The sequence below is a fragment of the Elaeis guineensis genome, chromosome 13 (assembly GCF_000442705.2).
Source record: "Elaeis guineensis isolate ETL-2024a chromosome 13, EG11, whole genome shotgun sequence".
Classification (NCBI taxonomy): domain Eukaryota; kingdom Viridiplantae; phylum Streptophyta; class Magnoliopsida; order Arecales; family Arecaceae; genus Elaeis; species Elaeis guineensis.
Window position 1 is genome coordinate 17,472,156 of NC_026005.2, and position 15,651 is coordinate 17,487,806.

Genomic DNA, 15,651 nt, shown 5'->3' on the forward strand with positions numbered 1-15,651 from the left:
ATTTTGCTTTGCGAGGCCTATAGCTAATCTGATACTGAAGAAGAGGAGAAATGAAAGCATAGAACAGACGGATGAAACTTGGTGTGCGCCCATAACGGGATAGAGAGCAAATTTCTTCGCCACGGCCGAAATGGTTGGAAATGGGGCGAACACAAGCATGTGTAAACAAGTCGAGGAATAAAGATCCGCACCAGTCAAACTGACATCATTGGAAAAATTCCCAGCTCCCAGTTGATGGGAACGTAGGGATCAACTGGAACCAGAAATTTGGCAGCAACGTCCGACCGCAGATGTCGAGGGAAAGCCTTTAGTACAAGGTTTTATATATATGCATAAAATTAAATAATAAAAAGGTAGTGCCGGTGCGCAATGTCTTTCCCAGAATGGGTCTTCAATGATGTGCATGCGGCGATACAATGTGCTCGTGGATGCCGTCCATCATAAGATGGACGGTTATGTATGAGCGCAAATCATGCGATGGATATATATTGCATGTGTTGTTTGGCGGCCGCCTATTCTACGATGGACAGCATTTGTGGATGCACTCGCATCCGTTTTCGTGCCTTTGCACACTCTGAAGTATCTGCGCTTCAGTTTCCAAGGAGCACCAGCATTAACACCTACAGAAAAGTCATATTAAATGAAGTCCAAATACTAAAAAATCACTCTAGAAAAGCCGCTAGGGTCGATAAGTACTATATAGAAGGTTCATGGCTTATAGCGGAGTAGATAATATGTTAGGCATCTCCAAATCAGCCCCTATTTAATCCTGTTTGAGTGATGAAATATTGAGTATTTGTTCCTTACCATAACGAAACTTGCTCTCTTATTATGAGAAAAACCGCCCGATGCGTTGCTGTATATATATATGCAATACCAGAACACAGATCATGTTCCATGATCATGCGAGTAAAGGCAACATAAGAAAATTTCGATTAAAGTTTGTTCGGATAAAATTTTGATGAATTTTAGACTAAAGTAAGTTTTTCTGAGGAAAAGTAAAGTAGATTTTATCAAATCTCAAGCCAATATTTATTCGTTTTCGTTGATTTCTAGAATTTAAGATTGGGAAAATAATTAGAGCTCATGACGTCCTGGGTCATTGATCCCTGTTTCATGTTGGCCGGCACAATTGATTGATTCATCCCCAAACTCATTTGCTGCTGGTAGTCATTTTGGTCGAATTAATTGCCATAATAGAACTGGGTACAGGGGAAGTTCGTTTGCCCAGAATTTTGGTATGGCTGATGGTGCTTGATTCAACCTACATCTTATATTTTTTCCGCCAAAAATGATCAAAAAGAATCCTGCATGGCTTGGGATTAAACAAATTAGAATGAGTCATACAGCTACAAAGCTTTTCTAGAGTTTTATCCCAATTTAGTAAGGTCATAATAGAATTAGTACATTCCTTCAAAAAGTGGGGAAAAAAAAAATCTCAAAATCGTACGTCCGGTATGTGACTGCCGGATGCGTTAAAAGCATCGAAGAACTGAAGTCTATCGCCAAGAGCCTCACTGGAGGACTTGATTGTGGAAAGGAGATTGGTGATGTATGGACAGCTGCTCATCTTGATGCTTCTGCCGATAGATGCCTAAGATTTTGAGCCACGGACAGAGTCAGAGACATCAGCACCGTTTCACATGAGAAGGTGCATCCCTCTTGTAGGAGTCTAGATCTAAATACATCTGAGGGTATTTCGACTTAGGGAGGGACACCGGCATCATTTCCAATGAAAAAGTGAACCCCTCTTGGAGGAGTCTATGATCTACATGCATCCAGGTGTATCGGCTTCCAAAAAGCATGTTGCTCGAAGCTCTAACAATCAAAGACCTCAAAAAAAAAAAGTATATTAAAACTCTTCGATCTGATCGAGGAGGTGAATACCTTTCCAATGATTTTCTGACATATCTTGGAGAGAATGAAATTCTCTCTTAATGGACTCCTCCTGGAACGCCACAGCATAATGATGTATCTGAAAGGAGGAATCGGACCTTGTTGGACATGCTTCGATCCATGATGGGGTTTGCTGGTCTGCCGATCTCCCTTTGGGGATATGCGCTCGAATCAGCTTGTTACCTTCTAAATAGGATTCCGAGTAAGTCTGTAACCAAAACGCCATATGAGATATGGATAGAACGTAAGCCAGTACTCTCGCACCTTAAGGTTTGGGGGTGTCCGGCTTATGTTAAATATTTAATTACGGACAAGCTTGGACCTAGGTCTAACAAGTGTAATTTTATAGGATACCCAAAAGAGACCAAAGGATATTATTTCTACCTGGCTGATGAGCAAAAGATGTTTGTCAGACTTAAGGCAATCTTTTTGGAAAAAGAGTTCCTTGATGAAGGAACTGTTGCCTCTAAGGTCGAACTTGACGAAGTTCGACAGGTGAAAAAATCGACACAAGTTGCTGAACCTGAACCAGATTTGATTAGATCAGATCCGGAGCTCATTGTTCAAGCACCCTTAAGGCGATCTGATAGAGTACCACATCAACCAGACAGATACTATACTTTCTTAGTCCGAGATGATGATCCTATCAAACTTGATGAAAATGATGAGGATCCGATCACCTACATGGATGCAATGCAGAGATCCGACTCTGAGAAATGGCTAGAGGCCATGAAATCCGAAATAGAGTCCATGAAGATCAACGATGTGTGGACATTGGTTGACCCACCCGAAGGAGTAAAACCCATAGGGTGTAAGTGGGTCTGCAAGAGGAAGAGGGACGCAGATGAAAAGGTGAAAACCTATAAAGCCCGTCTGGTTGCCAAGGGATATCGTCAACGTTATGGTATAGACTATGACGAGATATTTTTTTCTGTGGCAATGCTCAAATCCATTCGGATTATGCTTGCGATAGCTGCACATCTGAACTATAAAATCTGGCAGATGGATGTGAAGACAGCTTTCCTAAATGGAGAGCTGGATGAAGAGGTATATATGATACAACCTGAAGGATTCATATCCACTGATGAGTCTAAGGTGTGCAGACTACAGAAGTCCATTTATAGACTTAAGCAAGCATCCCGGAGTTGGAACATACGTTTTGATAGGACGATCAAAACATATGGCTTCGTTAAGAACGGAGAAGAGCCCTGCATTTATAAGTGGGCTAATGGTCCAGTAGTGGTATTTCTTGTATTGTATGTGGATGATATTCTCTTAATCGAGAATGATGTCCCTGCATTACAGGGAATAAAGATTTGGTTGTCGTCACAGTTCTCCATGAAGGATTTGGGAGAAGCTTCCTACATCCTAGGGATGAGGATCTATAGGGATAGATCTAAAAGGTTACTTGGTTTATCCCAGTCTATGTACATAGATACTATGTTGAAGAGGTTCAGCATGGAGAATTCTAAGAAAGGCTATCTACCGATAAGTCATGGAATTTTTCTCTCGAAGAGGGATTGTCCGACAACACTTCAAGAGAGAGAGCGTATGGGTAGGATTCCATATGCTTCGGCAGTGGGATCTATCATGTACGCCATGACATGTACACGACCAGATGTGGCATACTCACTAGGGGTAGTGAATAGATACCAATCTGATCCAGGGGAGAATCACTGAAAGATTGTTAAAACCATCCTGAAGTATTTAAGAAATACTAAGGACCAGTGATTTATTTATGGTGAATCGAATTTGAGACTTATAGGATTTACAGACTCTAGTTTTCAGTCTGATCACGATGACAGCAAAAGTGTGTCGGGATTTATTTTTACCCTTAATGGTGGAGCTATCTGCTGGAAGAGTTCCAAGCAACACACAGTGGCTGATTCAGTTTGCGAGACGGAGTATGTCGCTGCATCAGATACTACCAAAGAAGCAGTGTGGCTGAGAAAATTCATCACTGAGCTCGGAGTAGCATCCTTCCTTGTTGGTCCAGTTCTACTCTACTGTGACAGCTCTAGAGCCATTGCTCAGGCGAAGAAACCCAAGGCACACCAGCGGACGAAGCATATTCTGCGCCGCTACCATCTCATCTAGAAAATTATAGATCGAGGTGACGTCGACCTTCAGAAGATCGACGGAAAGGAGAACCTGGCTGACCCATTCACTAAAGCTATTACGGTGAAGGAGTTCGACGACTATAAGTCGAAGATGGGTATTAGATACTGCACCGATTGACTTTAAGCCAAGTGGGAGATTGTTGGGAATAGTGTCTCAAAGCCAATCGTCAGCCTGTTGACGGTTGTGCTCATTTTTGTATATGTACATGAATTACGAATTAATAAAAGTTATTTTGATATTTTTCATCATAAAATATTTCATCTTCTAATGAACTCCTATGTTGTGGTGAAGTCCTTAGGACTATTTAGACTCGACAAAGGAGGATTTGTCGTTTAGTCCTTAAATCTGTTCGCGATCAAATGATACGTTGTTACCAAGGACGATAATATTTATCAAGCATAGGTCGTTGTGTGCCATATAGGTTGGTTGTCCTCTTAACCAATGAGTGTGGAGACACTGGTATGGCATACAGGTGAGATGTAAGGGTACATCTGCACTGAATGTGATCGACTCCGGAGCTATTTCTGCTGTCAAAATTTGCTCCGATGGAATATGGGTATAAATGTCCCTCCAACCTGAGACCGCCACGGTGACTTGCAAGCAACTCACTGCACTTAGGCACTGGACTATCTGAATTTCTAATTCAGTGACGGAAGGCTGCTGGGTGTAGTCAAGTACTTGACTTGTCGGTGCGTGTGTCAAGATGGGATTGACCACTCCAGTTTAGGAGCTGTGTACAGTCGTATTTTAATTTAGCAAAACCTTGGCCAGGATAGTCTTTGTGAGGAGTCACAGGACTGTTTAAGTTGAGCACGATTCGGATGATCTAATCAGGGTTGACAGTTTAACCCTGAGTCGTCCTAAACACAGAGGTCAAAAAGATGAATTATATAGTAACCATATTCATGTAGGTTCTGAGTGTTACGATTGTGACTATTCGACCTATCCGATCGTCAGGTACCATTACTAGATGGTCACTTCGATTAGTACAGGAATTGGTTCCTGTGCTACCGGCTTAGGTTCGAACCTGCGAGGTCACACACATTAGAGGTTCCTATCCGATCTGATGGCTGATGAAGAGTCTTAATGCTCATGGACTATCAGTCCTATGTGTCTGAGACTTTATGATCGAGAATCAAAATTATCTGATCATGAGTCCCGCACATTTTGGATACCGGGGTCAAGAGTCCCACTGGTTTGGGACTCTTCGATCAGGGTTACATATCGATGAATTATGATGCCCGATTACCCATCGGATTTGGACTCAATATTTATGAGAGATTTAATTAGTGATTTGATCACTAATTAACTCAATTTGATTGAGTAATTATTTTTGGATTAAGTCCAATTGAATTGGATTCAGTTGGATTTGACCCGATTAGGTTAAGAGTTGACCTAATCATCGAGATGGTTTGGTCCCTGATTTGATCAGGGGTTGGGCTTAATCAATTCTTGATTTGATTAGAATTTTATTGAGCCTAATTAAGTCTAATTAAGTTGGATTTAAATTAGTCTAATTGGGCCTAACTTATTTGGTTCAATTAGGTTGGTTTAAATAATGAAACCACCTTGACCCATTCTCCATGCGCCACCTCACTTCCACTGCGCCCATTTGAATTCACGAGAAGGAAGTTCTCATGAATTTTTTCTCACGCAAAGCCCTCCTCACGCCCTACTTTAATGCACTAAATGAGTGGATAAGGATGATTGGTTGGCCATTCAAATTCAAAATAAAGTTTGAATTTGAATGAGCAACCAATCTTAGCGCCTTGACCTTATCCTCTTTTAGCACCCCATTTATTACACGAGAAAATGTTTCTCATGAAATCACTCACGCACAAATTAAGCCACACCCTCCTCTTCTCACGCCCTTAGTGGATAGGGATAAATTGATTTCCATTTGAATTCAAAATTTGATTTGAATTCCAATGTGCAATTACTCATCTTTATCCTCTCACGTGGATAAGACGTTTGATATTGTTTTAAAAGGAGGAGAAGAGTGGGGCGTGTGCAAGAAAAGTTTTGGAGAGAAAATCTGGGCGTGAGAAATCCTTGTGTATAAGGTGAAGGTCTATATCCTTCCGAGAGAAAAAGAAACAAAAGAAAGAAAAAGTATGCGTAGGGTTTCAGTGAGTTCTTCAGGGTTTCAGCCTGGAGTTCGGAAAGTGAGAAGGTGAGCTACGAGTATCGTGAGCCCACCAAATTTCAGAAAGATCTTCAACATCCTCTCAAGCACGTCTGCTGATGATCCGGAGCATCCAAAGAATCGATAGACATCGATCGAAGGAGTTCGATCAGCATCGACCGTTTAAGGGCTCTACAACGAGCTAGCACTCGTGAGGAGTCGATCAGATCGGAAGCTTCGTGTGGATGATCCACAGAGGTTAGACATACTGTGTGGCTACATCGTGATGATCAGACTCTCCCGATGGAGATCAGATTGCGGCGATCTACTATCCACATAAAGGTATTGTGTTCTGAACACATTACTGTAAAGTGTTTAATGTTCAAATTCAAATTTCAAATTTAAATGCATGCATGCTATATATCATATTTAGATCTTAGTATAGGATAAATTTATATTAATTAAATAGATTAATTAATAATTTCCACTGTAAAATAGTAATTTTGAAAAAAATTTAAAATTACCATTTTACCCCTGCACTGAATTTTTCCCACAAACTTCAGGGGGGTCTTGGACAGCGGTCACTTCAGGGGGGTCTTTCTAGAGAGAGAGCTTTTGTGAGGGAGAATTTTTTATGAGAGAAAAATTAAGTGTATGAGGATTGAGGATGAGATCTTCTTTTATAATATTTTTTTTTCATAGTGAAGTTGCATGTCCCGTTGAGGCGAGCCCTTTTTTAGCTGATCCACGTAATTGATTATTTTCTATTTTATTTTTTTTTTTCTTGCTACATTGCATGGTACCGAAAAGGTTCTGGAAGATGATGTCCTGATCAGACATCTACCAACATATAGAAGGTTCATTGCTTATAGCTGAGTAGATAATATGTTAAGCATCTCCAAATCAACCCCTATTTAATCCTGTTTGAGTGATGAAATATTGAGCATTTGTTCCTTACCATAACGAAACTTGCTCTCTTATTATGAGAAAAACCGCCCCATGCGTTGCTGCATATATATATATATATGCAATACCAGAACACAGATCATGTTCCATGATCATGCGAGTAAAGGCAAGATAAGAAAATTTCGATTAAAGTTTGTTTGGATAAAATTTTGATGAATTTTAGACTAAAGTAGTTTTTTTCTGAGGAAAAGTAAAGTAGGCTTTATCAAATCTCAAGCCAATATTTATTCATTTTTGTTGATTTCCAGAATTTAAGATTGGGAAAATAATTAGAGCTCATGATGTCCTGGGTCATTAATCCCTGTTTCATGTTCACCGGCACAACTCATTTGCTGCTGGTAGTCATTTTAGTCGAATTAATTGTCATAATAGAACTGGGTACAGGGGAAGTTCATTTGCCCAAAATTTTGGTATGGCTGATGGTGCTTGATTCAACCTACATCTTAGATTTTTTTTCGTCAAAATGATCAAAAAGTATCCTGCATGGCTTGGGATTAAACAAATTAGAATGAGTCATACAGCTACAAAGCTTTTCTCGAGTTTTATCCCAATTTAGTAAGGTCATAATAGAATTAGTACATTCCTTCGAAAAGAGGGGAAAAAAAAATCTCAAAATCGTAGGTCCGGTATGTGACTGTCGGATGTGTTAAAAGCATCGAAGAACTGAAGTCTATCGCCAAGAGCCTCACTAGAGGACTTGATTGTGGAAAGGAGATTGGTGATGTATGGATAGCTACTCATCTTGATGCTTCTGTCGATAGATATCTAAGATTTTGAGCCACGGACAGAGTTAGAGACACCAGCACCGTTTCACATGAGAAGGTGCATCCCTCTTGTAGGAGTCTAGATCTAAATACATCTGAGGGTATTTCGACTCAGGGAGGGACAACGGCATCATTTCCAATGAAAAAGTGAACCCCTCTTGGAGGAGTCTATGATCTACATGCATCCAGATGTATCGGCTTCCAAAAAGCATGTTGCTCGAAGCTCTAACAATCAAAGACCTCAAAAAAAAAAAAAAAAAAAGCCCTAGTTAGAAAGTATTTTTAGAGTTTTTAACATGTATAAGCACTCAAGTGTGCTCATAGATTCTCACATATTCTCCATTTTAACCCTTAAGTCCTTACCAACAAAAGGTCCAAATTCAAGCATATCCAATTACCAATACCATGATCAGTTATGGTCAATCCAAATGACCCCATATTATAGTATCTACTAGTCTACGTGGAAGCTGGCCCTAGTACACTTTGATATCATTTGCTACAAATCAAATTTTTATCCCAAAATACTAGCTGAAAGGCATTATTTGAGTTTCTTAGTCCTATATAAGTATTCAAGATTTTTCAAACATGTGACTACTGTAAGACTAAATACATGCTCGCATGACTTTTTATATTTTTGGGCCATTATAATGGTGTTAGAGAGGATGCAGTTCATGGCCTATGCAGATCAGGATATATTATCTTGGTGTATTTGGACCAACTATGGGCCGATCTTGGTATTTTTTTACTAGATTTGATCGAATTTGGATTCTTAGTCTACTAAGGATGCTAGGCTTCAAATGGGAGGAGTATGGAGGGAACTATATAAACATATATTTAGTCTCATATGGATTACGTACTAGAAAGATTTTTAGTAACTAAAACATCTGAATAACACCCTCTGACTAGCCACGAAGCAAGAATCAGATGATATTAATCTCTATGTTCTTATGCATTCCCTAAAAAAAGATCTTTATGTTCTTATATGAAATATTGATATAAAAAAGAGAGGCACTTTCGCTGCTTTTGGAAGGAGAATAAAAGATAGGTTTAAACCTAATTAAAGATAGCTATTGAAGATATTAAAATAGAGAATTGACGAGGAGTGTGTTGGGTGAACCCATATGAAAGTATTGAAAGCAATATTCTTCCTCAACATCAAGACTGCTTATATCAAAATGAAACTAATGTTAAGCATGCTACGATATTGTAGAGAATATACAATGAGTCATAGGGGATGGGATCGAAAATTCCTCATCAAATTTTTTATTTTTTTTCAAGAAAACAATAGGTATAAAAAATGCCTAAAGAAATGAAATTTAATAAGTAGGGTTACAAAAAAAAAAGAAAAAAAAATAAAGGAAAGTTACAATACTATTACACCTTTGACTCATTCTTCTGAAGAAAAGACTTATAGGTCTAAAATCCTTAGGTCACCCATGAAGTGTTACATCAACAATAAAATAGGATGCCTTGAAGTCTAATTTTTTGTCTCTGACTTGATTTGAGTCTGTCTAGAAATATGGCATAGGAAGCTCTGTATTTCTAGTTTAACCTAGTTGCACTTAAAAAATTATAGCTATGACTAGGAATATGTGGAAAAATAACATGATTGGTCACATATATCAAGTCTCATATTAGTAATTTGTCATGAACTTGTCCTTTTACATTGGGAGGAAATTATATTGATCTTGACTCTTGCATTAACCTCCAAGAAGTTTCATAAGCTAACAACGTGAAAGGCTAAAACCAAATATCTGTGGCCCCTACAAATCAATCCTTTATTGAAAGAATTGAATATTTTCTCTTATCTTATCCCATTCTTTCTCGCATTGGGAATGTGTGGACTACACTTCATTTTTTAAATTATTTTTTAGATACTATGCCTCTTGTTCTCTTAGAAAGAGAATAACACTTGAAAAGCAAGTCATATCTATCCAGCTTCGCACCATTAATTTGCTATGAATTTTTTCTTTCTTATTGAAGAGCAAGTTAATGTCACCTTGACTCTTGCATCAATCTTAAAGAGTTTTAAAAGCCAATCAGGTTTGAAAGAATTGGACATGTCGTCCTATCTTATCTCATTTCTTCTTGAATTTAGAACGTGTGGACTACACTTTCATAATGGATCTACTCAAAAATTTGTTCTTAGAGAATAGTAGGCACAAAGAAAATCATAGCTCCGACAAGAAATATGTGGAAAAATAATATGACTAATAACATTTATCAAGCCTCACATCAGAAATTTGCCATAAACTTTTCTTTTTGCATGGGGAGCAAGTTGCTTTTATCTTGAGTCTTACGTTAACTTTCAATAAATTTTAAATGCTAACCATATGAGGTTGGAACTAAACTTCTGTCCCCTCCAAATTTGTCCTTTATAAAAATTTGCCATGAATTTTTTCTTTTGTATGGGGAGCAAGTCGCTTTTATCTTGACTCTTAAATCAACTTCTAATAAATTTCAAATGCTAACCATATGAAAGGTTGTAACCAAATTTCTGCCACCCCTCCAAATTTGTCCTTTGTAGAAATTTGCCATGAACTTTTTCTTTTGCGTGGGGAGCAAGTCACTTTTATTTTGACTCTTACGTCAACTTTTAATAAATTTCAAACACTAACCATATGAAAGGTTGGAACCAAACTTTTGCCATCCAAATTTGTCTGTTGTAGAAATTTGCCATGAACTTTTTCTTTTGCGTGAGGAGCAAGTTGCTTTTATCTTGACTGTTACGTCAACTTTCAATAAATTTCAAGATTGCTTATATCAAAATGGAACTAATGTTAAGCATGCCACGATGTTGTAGAGAATATACAATGAGTCATAGGAGATGGGATCGAAAATTCCTCATCAAATTTTTTATTTTTTTTCAAGAAAATAATAGGTATAAAAAAAGCCTAAAAAAATTTTAATAAGCAGGGTTACAAAAAAGAAAAAGAAAATAAATGAAAGTTACAATACTAGTACACTCTTGACTCATTCTTCTGAAAAAAAGTCTCGTAGCTTTAAAATCCTTAGGTCACCCATGAAGTGTTACATCAATAATAAAATAGGATGCCTTAAAGTCTAATTTCTTGTCTCTGGCTTGATTTGAGTCTGTCTAGAAATATGGCATAGGATGCTCTGTATTTCTAGTCTAACCTAGTTGCGCTTAAAAAATCATAGCTACGTCTAGGAATATGTGGAAAAATAACATGATTGGTCACATCTATCAAGTCTCATATTAGCAATTTGTCATGAACTTTTCCCTTTGCATTGGGAGGAAATTATATTGATCTTGACTCTTGCATTAACCTCTAAAAAGTTTCAAAAGCTAACAACGTGAAAGGTTGAAACCAAATATCAGTAGCCCCTATAAATCAGTTTTTTATTGAAAGAATTGAACATTTTCTCTTATCTTATCCCATTCTTTCTCACATTTGGAATGTGTGGACCACACTTCTTTTTTTTAATTATTTTTTAGATACTATGCCTCTTGTTCTCTTAGAAAGAGAATAACACTTGAAAAGCAAGTCATATCTATCCAGCTTCACACCATTAATTTGCTATGAATTTTTTCTTTCTTATCGAAGAGCAAGTTAATGTCACCTTGACTCTTGCATCAATCTCAAAGAGTTTTAAAAGCCAACCAGGTTTGAAAGAATTGGACATGTTGTCCTATCTTATCCCATTTCTACTTGAATTTAAAACGTGTGGACCACACTTTCATAATGGATCTACTATTATTCTTAGAGAATAATAGGCACAAAGAAAATCATAGCTCCGACAAGGAATATGTGGAAAAATAACATGATTGATCATATTTATCAAGCCTCACATCGAAAATTTGCCATGAACTTTTTCTTTTGCATGGGGAGCAAGTTGCTTATATCTTGACTCTTACATTAACTTCCAATAAATTTCAAATGCTAACCATATGAAAGGTTGGAACCAAACTTCTGCCCCATCCAAATTTGTTCTTTGTAGAAATTTATCATGAACTTTTTCTTTTGCATGGGGAGCGAGTCGCTTTTATCTTGACTCTTAAATCAACTTCTAATAAATTTCAAATGCCAACCATATGAAAGGTTGGAACCAAATTTCTGCCACCCCTCCAAATTTTTCTTTTGTAGAAATTTGCCATGAACTTTTTTTTTTGTATGGGGAGCAAGTCACTTTTATCTTGACTCTTATGTCAACTTTCAATAAATTTCCAATACTAATCATATGAAAGGTTGGAACCAAACTTTTGCCACCGCTCCAAATTTATCCTTTGTAGAAATTTGCCATGAACTTTTCCTTTTGCATGGGGAGCAAGTTGCTTTTATCTTGACTCTTACGTCAACTTTCAATAAATTTCAAATGCTAACCATATGAAATGTTGGAACCAAACTTCTACCAACCCTCCAAATTTGTCCTTTGTTGAAAGTATTGAACATTTTCTCCTATCTTATCCCATTCCTTCTCGCATTTGAAATGTGTGGACCACACTTCATTTTTTTAAATTAATTTTTCTAGACACTCCATGCCTCTTAGTTTTTCAAAAAGAGAATAGTAGTTGAAAAGTAAGTATATTTATCCAGCTTCACACCATTAATTTGCTATTAACTTTTTCTTTCTTATTGAATAACCAAGCTAGTATCACCTTGACTCTTTCATCAATCTTGAACAATTTTTAAAGCCAACCATATGAAAGGCCTGAAAGAATTGGACATGTCCTACTATCTTGTCCCATTTCTTCTTGAATTTAGATTGTGTGTGGACCACACTTTCATAATAGATCCACTCTCAAACATTGTTCTTAGAGAATGGTAGGTATTGAGCAACCAAACAAATTAATTAAATTAAGAAAAAAGCAAAGTTAGTACAAGTAGAAGTAAATAGAAAGAAATAGGGAACGAGATGTAGTCCTCCTAGCCTAAGCAGAAGAAAAAGTGCCATACAGTTTAAGATCCTATTTGGGATTACTGTTGACAATAGAGCTTTTGAAGTTTCTAAAAGTAGAACTTTTGAAAAGTAAAATTTTTGAAAGTAGAATTTTTACAAGAAGTTGTTTGCTGTTTGGTAATCACATTTATAAAGTACTTTGAAACTTTAACATATGTTTGGCAACTAAGATAAAGAAAATACTTTTGGTATAATAAAATGATAATAAAAAATATTAGATAATATTATATAGTAGAGAATAATATGATATAATATTATATTTTATTATATATTAAATTATTATTATAATTATAATATAATTTATAATATAATATACTATATTGGTCATAATCTAATTTAATAATAGATTATAACATAATAAAATTATATTAATTATATTATTATAAAAATATTATTATATTATAATAGATATATCATATATTTATAATGTAAATATTATTTTTTAAAATATTATTTTATTATGTAATATTATTATCATATAATATAATATAATATTTTAATATAATATAATATTATGCTATAATATAATATCAAAAGTTATGATGTAATATATAATGTGATATAAAATGATGGATATAATCTAATCTAATGATAAATTATAATATATATTATATTATATTATAATAATATAATAATATTATATTATTATTAAAAATTAATATTTTAAATTATTTTTTTAATATAATAACACTATAATAGATTATGTTATATATTTATAATATATTATAGTATTAGTTTTATTATATTATATTATATTTATAGTATAATAATATAATATGATATGATATAAGATATAACTATGAGATTTGTTAATAAGTATTTTACTCATTAAAAAAATTATTTAAATCAAAATAACTTTGCGGTATTAGTCAGAAAGCACTTTTAGAGAAAGTTTTAATATAGAGCTTTTCTCAAGTAGATATTTTCAACTTTTTGATAAAACTAAAATAGTTTTTCGATTTTTTACCAAGCATCACCATACTATCCAAAAGTGCTTTAAGAGGACTGGCAAGTACTTTTTGACACTCTAAAAGCTTAACTAAATAGGGTCTAAGTCTTAAAAAAACCAAGCTAGGGATTACACATAAGTTTCGGAGTGGGTAGGCCTTAGGCCAAGTGGATCGATCTAAACTCTCATATAATGTGTGGGCTCAAATTGTAGGCCCCATTTGACCCATTAGGCTTAAATTTAGTATCAAGTGTAGGTCCATTCAGAATGCTATAGGCTTTGGCAAGCTGTCTGATATTTAAATAAATTAATACTTGGGGTACATATCCACTCCAATAGCTAAGAGTATGAGGTATCAAAACAAAGAATTGATGGTGAAGGGTTGTGTGAACCCATGAAAGAATGGAAAGCAAGATTCTTCTTCAACATAGCTATTAGTTTCAAAATGGAACTAATTTTAAGCATGTCACAATGTTGTAGAGAACACAAAATGAGCCATAGAAGACAACATCAGGAATTCCTCCTCAATATTAATAAATAGGGTTGCAAAAAGGCAAAGAAAAGAAATAGAAAATAAATGAAGGCTACAACACCACCCTTGACTCATTCTTCTAAAGAAAAGTCTCATAGCTCTATAGTCTTTAGGCTCCTATTAGAAATGTTGCATCAATAATAAAACAAGATGGCTATAGAATTTTGATTTTCCATCTCTGGCTTGATTTGAGTTTGCTGGGCATTTGGAGCTACAAATGTTGCTAGGATGCTCTGTGTTTTTGATCTAATTTGACTGCACCTAAAAAATCATAACTCTGATAAGAAAGATCTAGGAAAGTAACATTACCTGACATGTCTATCAAGCCTTACATCGGTAAGCTGCCATGAACATTTTTATGTATTGGAGAGCAAGTCATATTTATCTTGACTTTCATGCTAACCTCCAAAAAAATTCAAAAGCTAACAGCATGAATGACTGAAACCAAATTTCTGCTACCCCTCCAGATTTGTCGTTTGTTGGAAGAATTGAGTATTTTCTCCTATCTCATCCCATTTCTTCTCGCAATTGGAATGTGTGTGCTGCACGTTATTTTTTAATAATTTATTTAGACACTTGATGCCTCTTGTTCTCTATTACACCATTAATTTGCCATTTTTCTATTGAAGAGCAAATCATTATCATTAGGGGTGAGTAAAAATCAAACTTGAATCAATCAAACTGGTGAAACCAAACTTAATTGCAGGTTTGCTTTAGTTTAAAATTATATTCGGTTTGATTTGATTGGTTTTTGATATATAAAAAATATGTTTAGATTGGTTCAGATTTATCAGTGAATAAAATCATTCTCAAATCGAACTGGACTGGCTTTAATAAAATGACATCATTTTGATTAAGATATTATTTATGTTGGAGTATTAATGTATTGGAAAATAATTTTGGATTTATGATATTTTTTATCAATTTAGTTTTATGTTGATTAGCCTTAAACCATAAGTCATTTACTTACTAAATTGTTTATTTTTCTTGTAATATATTGGAGGCCTTTATCTTAATCCTTAATGAGGATGTTTATTTAAGAATTTTATTTTGTTGAGTGATAATATCTTATATCAATTTAAATCATTTTACTTGATAAATTCTTTTGATGGTGCTTTTATGTGAAAAAAAAATAAATCTTCATGAATAATAATAATAATAATATAAACTGGTAAACCAAATCAAACTAGACCATTTAAATCATGTTGGTTTGGTTTGATTTTAATCTTCTATTAAACAGATTTGGTTTTTAGAAATGTCAAACTATTTAGGACTAGTTCGGCTTAGGTTTTAGCATGAAACCAATCCAAATTGGACCATGCTCACCCCTAATTGTCATTTGACATTTGTGTCAGCTCGCTCAAAGCCAACCACA